This window comes from Leptonychotes weddellii, chromosome 9, assembly GCF_054177405.1.
Source record: "Leptonychotes weddellii isolate Sample4059 chromosome 9, ASM5417740v2, whole genome shotgun sequence".
NCBI lineage: Eukaryota > Metazoa > Chordata > Mammalia > Carnivora > Phocidae > Leptonychotes > Leptonychotes weddellii.
The window spans coordinates 43,851,727-43,859,516 of NC_138377.1; the positions used below are offsets into that span (position 1 = coordinate 43,851,727).

The following is a 7,790-nucleotide window of genomic DNA, read 5'->3' on the forward strand; positions in this document are numbered from 1 at the left end:
CCAAATACATGAGGTTGGGTTTGCACCAGGGTTGGAGCAGGGTTTTCAGGGTACAAATCTGATGGGGTGATGTTCAAAAAGCTGTCTTTTGAGCAAACTGACAATTCTAACCAGTGTCCCTTTCACCCCATTTCTTCAGAGTGAGACAAACCTTACACAAATTTCAATAGCTGCATGCTTCATACTGCATCTGATAATAATATGATTTTGGAGTTAGACTGAGTGCAGTATTTTATTCCCCGCAGAACCCAGGAGCATAAGGGAGCATCCATATGATTCCCAAATTTCAAGCAAGTGACAGTTTGCCTGGCTCTATTCTCTTTTGTAAAATGAGTAAATAAACTAGTAAGTATAGAATCCGCAAAAATAAAACTCAAGCGGAGCTAAAACCTGCTCAGAGGATTTTAATATGCAGACAAACAAATCAAAGTGATTTGTATATTTTTCAACCCAGCCCAGGACTGGATGGGCAGGAATGGGGTAGGAACCTTTGACTCAGGATACCTCTTTTTTATTTTTAGAGTTGGGAGGGCAGAGGGAGCGGGAGAGAGAGAATCTTAAGCAGGCTCCATGCCCAGTGCAAAGCCCGTGGCTGGGGCCCAATCTCACAACTCCAAGACCATGACCTGAACCAAAATTAAGAGTCAGACGCTTAACCAACGGAGCCACCCAGGTGCCCTAGGAAACTTTGACAATGACATTGCTCCGCAGGAGGAGCCCTCCAGAAGTCACCTGCTATAAATGTTCCCTAGTGCGACTCATTTCCTTTGTCTTCAAGACTCCCAAAGGGTTTTATATGATGCACCCCGAAGCAGTCGCTGCATCCAGCATTGATCCCATCTTCTTAAAAAGCCACATTTCTAGTAGTTCAGGGGCAGGAGAGAAAATACCTGCCCCCCCCCCCCACCCCCGCCGTCATCCTCAGAAGTAGTGCTGGAGAAAATACAACCAACCAGGCGTGACATTACTAAACTAAGATGGGTGCACCCACAGGTGAGGAGGATTTCCCAGCCGGGTGTGGGAGGTGATGAGCAGAGCTCCCAGTGTGTAGGGAAACATAGATCACTTAACTGTTGTACTTCAGAAACGCCCAGACTGTAACCAGAGCTGATAATTATGTCAATGAACATTCCACCTTCTTTTTATTACACTGATCTGTTCACTTACAAAACTAAAACTTCTAGGATTTCTTCCCAGAAGCCATAGGTTTCCAAAAAAATGTGGAGAGTTTCACCAGAAAGACAACACTGGGTTGAAGAAAGCATTTTATTTGCATAACGTTTTCATTTATATGTGTTCATTCATCATCTTTATGGGAGATAGGTTATTCAGTTCATTGTTTTCATAAAATTAAAATGCAACATATAAGAGGGAAATTAAAGCAAAACTACAAATTGTGGTCAAAGTAGCTGGTGATGATGGCAAATTTCAGCACACTAGAAAAGTCTCTTTTTTTTCCCTTTAGCCAACCATTATCAACCACCCTTATGTGCCAAACAGACACCAGGCTGGATGCTTTGGGGATACAAGACGGCAGCATAATAAATGGTCTATGCCCTCAAGACTTTTTTTAGTTTAATTGGAAAAAGCAATGATATATAGACATAAATATAAATATCAACAATTCCAGAGGCACCTGGGTGGCTCAGTTGTTTAAGCATCTGACTCTTGATTTCAGCTCAGGTCATGGTCTCAGGGTCGTGGGATCGAGCCCCGCATCAGCCTCCACACTGGACGTGAAGCCTGCTTAAGATTCTCTCTCTCCCTCTCCCTCTGCTCTTCCACCCCCCTTCCCTAAAAAAAAAAAAAAAAAAAAATCAACAATTCTAGGACATGAGTAGCGTAATGGTCAAGATTACAGACCTGGAGCCAGATTGCCTTGGTTTGAGTCCCAGCTCTACCACTCAAGGCCAGGACGAGAGTGAGGCACTCACCTGGGGCACAGAATTTAAGAGGATGCCAAAAGAAAAAAAACTCTGTAATCAAGATAAATAATATTTTAACGCAATATTTTAAAAATTCATGATGCACAAAATAGCAGAAGTTTAAATACAGACAGGCTCCAAAAACGCTATGCCAAGTCATACTGGAGCCCGAAGCAAAAGAAAAAATGTGCAACCCCATATACATGTTTCGGTGTATTGTTTAACGGTTAATTTTGTCCCAGGACATTAATGTAGTTGAGAAAATATTGAAAATTGAAAAATAGGTGTATTAAAACTCACCTTATTTTAAGCTTAAATATTTTATTTTTGCCCCAAACAGAATTTGTTAAAATTTTTACTTTCCTGGCTTTCAAGGAAGCAAACTCATCACTTACTAGCTTTGAAACCCCAGGTGAGTTTCTTAACCTCTCTGTGTCTTAGTTCCCTCTTCTGTAAAAAGGGTAGAGGAAACAGTGGCCCCTCACAGGGGTGCTGTGAAGAGTAAATGAGTTACTATGTGGTGAGCAGGCAGAAGGATGCCCGGCCTGTAGCACATTTTCAAGGGAAGCCTTTGTTACTGCTGTATCTTCATTATGTAGGCAGTGTAAGTTCTCGAAGATCAGAGAGGGGAGATCGGCTCCAGCTGCGATGACTCCTCGCTCATATCTTACATCCCTCTCGGGCGCTCATGCTCTGTGGGGGCTAGGACTCCACAGCTTGTTCACCACTGTACACCCTGCCCTCTAGCAGCTCAGGTCCCCTAACAGGCACTTGACACATATTGTTACTGGATAAATGATAATCAGAAATGATAATCATCCTCCCCCCTGCCTTCCCTTTGGCAGCCATCAGTTTGTTCTCTGTATGTATAGGTCTGATTCTGCTTTTCGTTATCCATTTTGTTTTGTTTCTTTTTTTTAGATTCTACATATGAGTGAAATCAGATGGTATTTGTCTGTCTCAATACGACTTATTTCACTTAGCATAATACCCTCTAGGTCCATTGAAGATGTTGCAAATGGCAAGATCTCATTCTTCTTATGGCTGAGTAATATTTCATCATACCGCATTTTCCTTATCCATTCATCTATGGCTGGACACTTGGGTTGCTTCCATAACTTGGCTATTGTAAATAATGCTGCAGTAAACATGAGGGTGCACGTATCTTTTCAAATTAGTGTTTTCATTTTCTTTGGGTAAATACCCAGTATAGAATTATTGGATCATAAGATATTTCTGTTATTAATTTTTATATATGCTCATTTTAAATGTATCATTGAATCACTAGGCTCTCATACCAGCAGAGATACTTCCCTAAGCCACCTTACTACCCAAGATTGGAAAGCCTAACGTAAGTGGATTCTGTTCAAAGAAGCAGGAACGGGGGACTCAATAAGAAACTCGATTATGGATTACACACTATTTCATTTGTAACACAAATATTTGCTTCCAGCTGGAGGGGAGGTCCCGTATTAATTAGAGCTCAAGTTGCTGACTTGGTTTACAGAATATAGACAAGAATCACTCCTCATTCCTGACGCTAAGAAGTTGGGGTGGGGAAAGAGGGAGTGACATTATTCATACCAGAATAGCTCAGAATGAGATTGCATCTCTTATGAAACTTTAAGAAATCACAGACGATAGTGACACCAAATACAAATCCAATTAACCCTTCTATTTGGCAGCTGATAGCATTCTAGCACTTCTATTTTATTTTTCCCCTTATTAATTTTAAATGTTATTGGCCAGACTTTTTTTTAATCTATGAATGTGTTTTTATTCCCCTCCCACACCGTGTAGTGACCCCTCTCATTTGTCCTATTTGAGTGAAGATTGGGTTCTGTACTTCCTTGTCTCAAAGGAGGTTTGTGGCAGGGCAGAAACACAAGTTGCCCATGAGATGGTCCCTTCTTGCCTTTTGTTTTCAAAAGCTTAAGCCATTGATTAATATACTGGGGTTGGGGGGTCCCATAAGGGAAACCTGAAGAAAGTGGAATATTCATCAGACATAAAACATTCTGGGAGATGAGAGAGGGACAGAGGTCTCTGCATTCCTCAAGCATCAGGGACCAAAGCCAGCTCCATACTAGTGCCCCAAGGAGGCGACCAAATCTTCAATGGCTTAGCTTCGTGGCACACCTGAGGAGACAGAACCCTAGGCAGCAGCCTTGCCAAAGATCCCAATGCTTCAAGTGCCTCAGGAAAGAAAGCAACCAGCACGATTGAAGGGACTGCACTGGCCAGGACAACAGGTGTCTCAGCAGTCACAGGTACAATTCAGTGACGGATGGCCACAGGGCTTCCCCCCATATCTGGTCTCTCTGAGACCCTGGGCTTCCAAATGACCCTTGGGGTGAAGGGGCTCTAGAGAAAGTCAGTTCTGCCTGGGAATACATGTCCTTCTTGCTGCTTAGGAAAATGTCAAGTTGAAATTCAGTTGATTTAAATCCATGAAAAAACTCAGTATCTCTTGCCACCTCGATTCGTGGCCTGGGAGTCACGCCTGCAAACGTTGAGTATTTAAAGCCAATACTTGATGAAATTTCTCTCTATATTCAGTTAGCTGTGTCCACTCTGGGAACGTACCCCAAACCATTGACTCTAGGTTTGTCTTAAAATCTCTACATACAGGGGCTCTTATGTGAAAGGGTATAGCGGGCTTACTTCCAGACTATTCTTAACAGAGACCAACTAGGAGCAGAGGGAACATCTCTTCAGATTTGAAGACAGGAACATCAGATGGCCCAATCTAACTCTTGGTTGCAGGCAACAGAGGCAAGCCCTGCCTAACTTTATCTAAGCTGGGATGTAGTGAAAGGGTGTTGAATAGTTCACAGGATGGACGGGAGGGCTGGAGAACAAAGTTCAGGAAATGGGCTGGAGGTCAAGAGAGAATGAGCAATAAGGACCACAGCCAAGGTCATGCCACAGGACAGTGTGCATGCCCACTGCTGTCCACAGCATAACACTGTCACCACAAGTGGCCTCTGGACTATCCTTGAATCTTTGCTTCACTCCCTTGATATTCAAAATCCCAGAGAGGAGGGGCTGACTGGCTGAGCCTAGGTCCTGCGCCATACCCTGGATGTCTGAGCTAGGGAGAGGGGGGATCACCCTTGGCACAACGTAGACCACTGCACCTCTCCAATACTACATGCAATGGGGAACTCCCTCCAGAGCAGAAAATAATGTGGATGAGTGCCCACCACATTCCCAACCATGTAGGGAAAACGAAAAGGTGTTAGAGTTCTGAAAGCTCCAGCCTTAAATTAACTACCCTAGAAATGTATTCCCTTTATTTCCTGGAATCAAGCCCTGTGAAAGCTTTATGTAGGCTCATAATTTCACTCCCAGATCAATTTGTAACTCATGACCCTGGTTCCTGCCATGCACTTGGCCCTGCTCATTGGCCCTGGCTTTCTTCTGTTGATTTTAGATTACCGTAGCAGTCCCCCAGGCTCAGGGACTGAAAAGCTTGGCAGACACCTAAGTTCAGAACAATCTTTTCACTTTACCTCTCACCTCTTACCTCCACCCTGAAGCACATGGGTCGTGTTGGCTTCCGGGTGAAGCTGAAGAGGGAAGATAAACTTAAGGACTACAGATTTAGAAAGTATTTTTATCTCCTTACATATAGAAGAACTAAATTCTCAGAAAAACAGAAGTATGGTCTGTTTTTTAAGCTCTCCAGAAGCAGGAAAACACTATCCTTGATACAGCCAATGATAAGACCCAAGCTGTGTTTGAAGATTCAGTAGAAAACAGGGAACAGTTTATAAAAACAGGAAAAAAGATGCTCACAAACTATCTCCACATCCATTCACATGCCCAGGAGGAGGATGTCCAAGGGATCATGACAATGGCCGGGGACAGATCACTCCCATATCTCTGATGGCTCCTTGCTGCTTCTCCAGCTTTGGGCAACGGACATGGTGAGCAGACAGAGCCGGCGTTATGGGTCGAGCCAGGAGAGGAGTCCTCTCTTTCATCTGACAGCATTGGAGGAAAAACCTCAGGATCTGTGTCTGACAAAAGAAATCTCTTTTTTTTCCTAGAGGTACATCAGGATCTAGGACAGGACAGAAGAGACAAATGTTCTGAAAAGGGAAAAACTAGAGGAGGTCTAAGGGGACGTTCAAACCTACAGCTGTGCCACAATGAGTGTGTTATGCAGTCTTAGAAGGTATGTATAAGCCACAAATGATTGATATGCAGTTAAGTGCTTATTAACTGATTTTCTTTAAAAAAGAAAAAGTTTGGGGGCACCTGGGTGGCTCAGTCGGTTAAGCATCCGACTCTTGGTTTCAGATCAGGCCATGATCTCAGGGTCATGAGATAGAGCCCTGAGGTAGGCTCCAAGCTGGGCATGGAGCCTGCTCGAGATTCTCACTCCCTCTGCCCCTCCCCCCACCCACTCATGTTCTCGAACTCTCTCTCTCAATTAAATAAATAATTTTTCAAGAAATAAGGAAAGAAAAAAGAAAAAGTTTGGAAATGGTAATTAAAGACAAAATCTTTCCAATACTTCTTGTTTTAATTTTCTTTAACTTTGTCCCTTTGTTCACTCCGTATTCAAGGGTCTCGTGTTGTTGGCTTGGCCAAAGCAAGGGCAAAGTCCCCCCTAGGCTGTGCCTCCCTGCCCTGGCCCCAACCAGTGTGTGACTGACTGTGCCAGTGAGCAGGACCTCAGGAACCACAGCACCAGTGGCCTCGACCTTGGCCACTGGCCAGGAAGAAACAGGTTCTGGCCGTTGTACCTGAGGTTTTGAAAAGCTACTTTGTACCCAACCCCAAGGTGCTGTGTGAAGCCTGGACAAGAACAGGCATGCTTCTACTGAGCTGTGTGGATGCGTGGGGTGAGCCTGCTCTGGGCTGACTCCAGGTTAGGCTCCGAAATGGGAAACCTGAGGCAAAAGTAAGAAGTCCCAAAGAGAAAGGAGCAAATTTTAAAATTCTAAGGGCTCCCATAAGCCGCAGGACCCTATGTCTCCTCCAGGTCCCTTCCCTCATGGCTGATCACTCTGCTAAAGAAGAAGCTTCTGCCTCATGCAGCAGCAAGAATGTTAAACCAGAGGAAGAAAGTGAAACGACACAATTGTCTCATTTTTCATCAGAGGTGACGCTTACATATATAGCATTTATAAGTATTATATAAAATATAAAATATTGAAGTTCTTCACATTTTCCTAAATATGACTGACAAGGGCTGAAGGTCACAGAATGAGGTTTTTGTATGACTCACATTTATTTCTTTCCGTTTCTTAGCTGTCACACTCATCTATAATAAAAGGCCTTCCAGCCTATTATTACTTCAGGAGCACTAACACTTCTCAGAGGACCTCCCTACCCCAAGGAGTTTTTACTCGATCTCCAAAGAAGATATAACATTCTCAAAGAGTGAGTCAATTTATCGGGTGAGTGAAGGCATAAATTACTCAGCCATCCATCTTTACATCTCAGATCTGCATAGCTCTGCAGAGATTTGCCGTATTACACCAGGTTGCATCTCAAGGCAAGCCCTGGGCTCGTCAGAAATTCCCAGGCTGAGGTTTACAAGCCATGGGAGTTTTGCATACTTCCATGGCTTTTGGTATAAGTTATTGACCCTTGATCATGATGTTTTAGCTCTCAGAAAAAGGTGAAACATGACTCAGGTTCCAAAATGGAAGTGTCATCTGTGTGTGGCAAAATCTAGGTGTGTCATATTTTAATTTATAAAGATGCTCCCAGGGGCGCCTGGGTGGCTCAGTCGTTGAGCGTCTGCCTTCGGCTCAGGTCATGATCCCAGGGTCCTGGGATCGAGCCCCGCATCGGGCTCCCTGCTCGGCGGGAAGCCTGCTTCTCCCTCTCCCACTCCCCCTGCTT

At 44.0% G+C, this 7,790-nt stretch overlaps 1 long non-coding RNA gene across 1 annotated transcript in view; it reads left to right on the top strand.

Annotated features, from left to right (window-relative positions):
- The first annotated feature begins 6,451 nt into the window (after positions 1–6,451).
- LOC145723442 (uncharacterized) overlaps positions 6,452–7,790 on the top strand; it is a 6,387-nt gene continuing 5,048 nt past the window's right edge. Inside the window, exons 1-2 of the long non-coding RNA XR_014148499.1 lie at positions 6,452–7,041; positions 7,191–7,339. This is a non-coding gene — a long non-coding RNA (uncharacterized LOC145723442). The remainder of the gene's footprint in view (positions 7,042–7,190; positions 7,340–7,790) is intronic.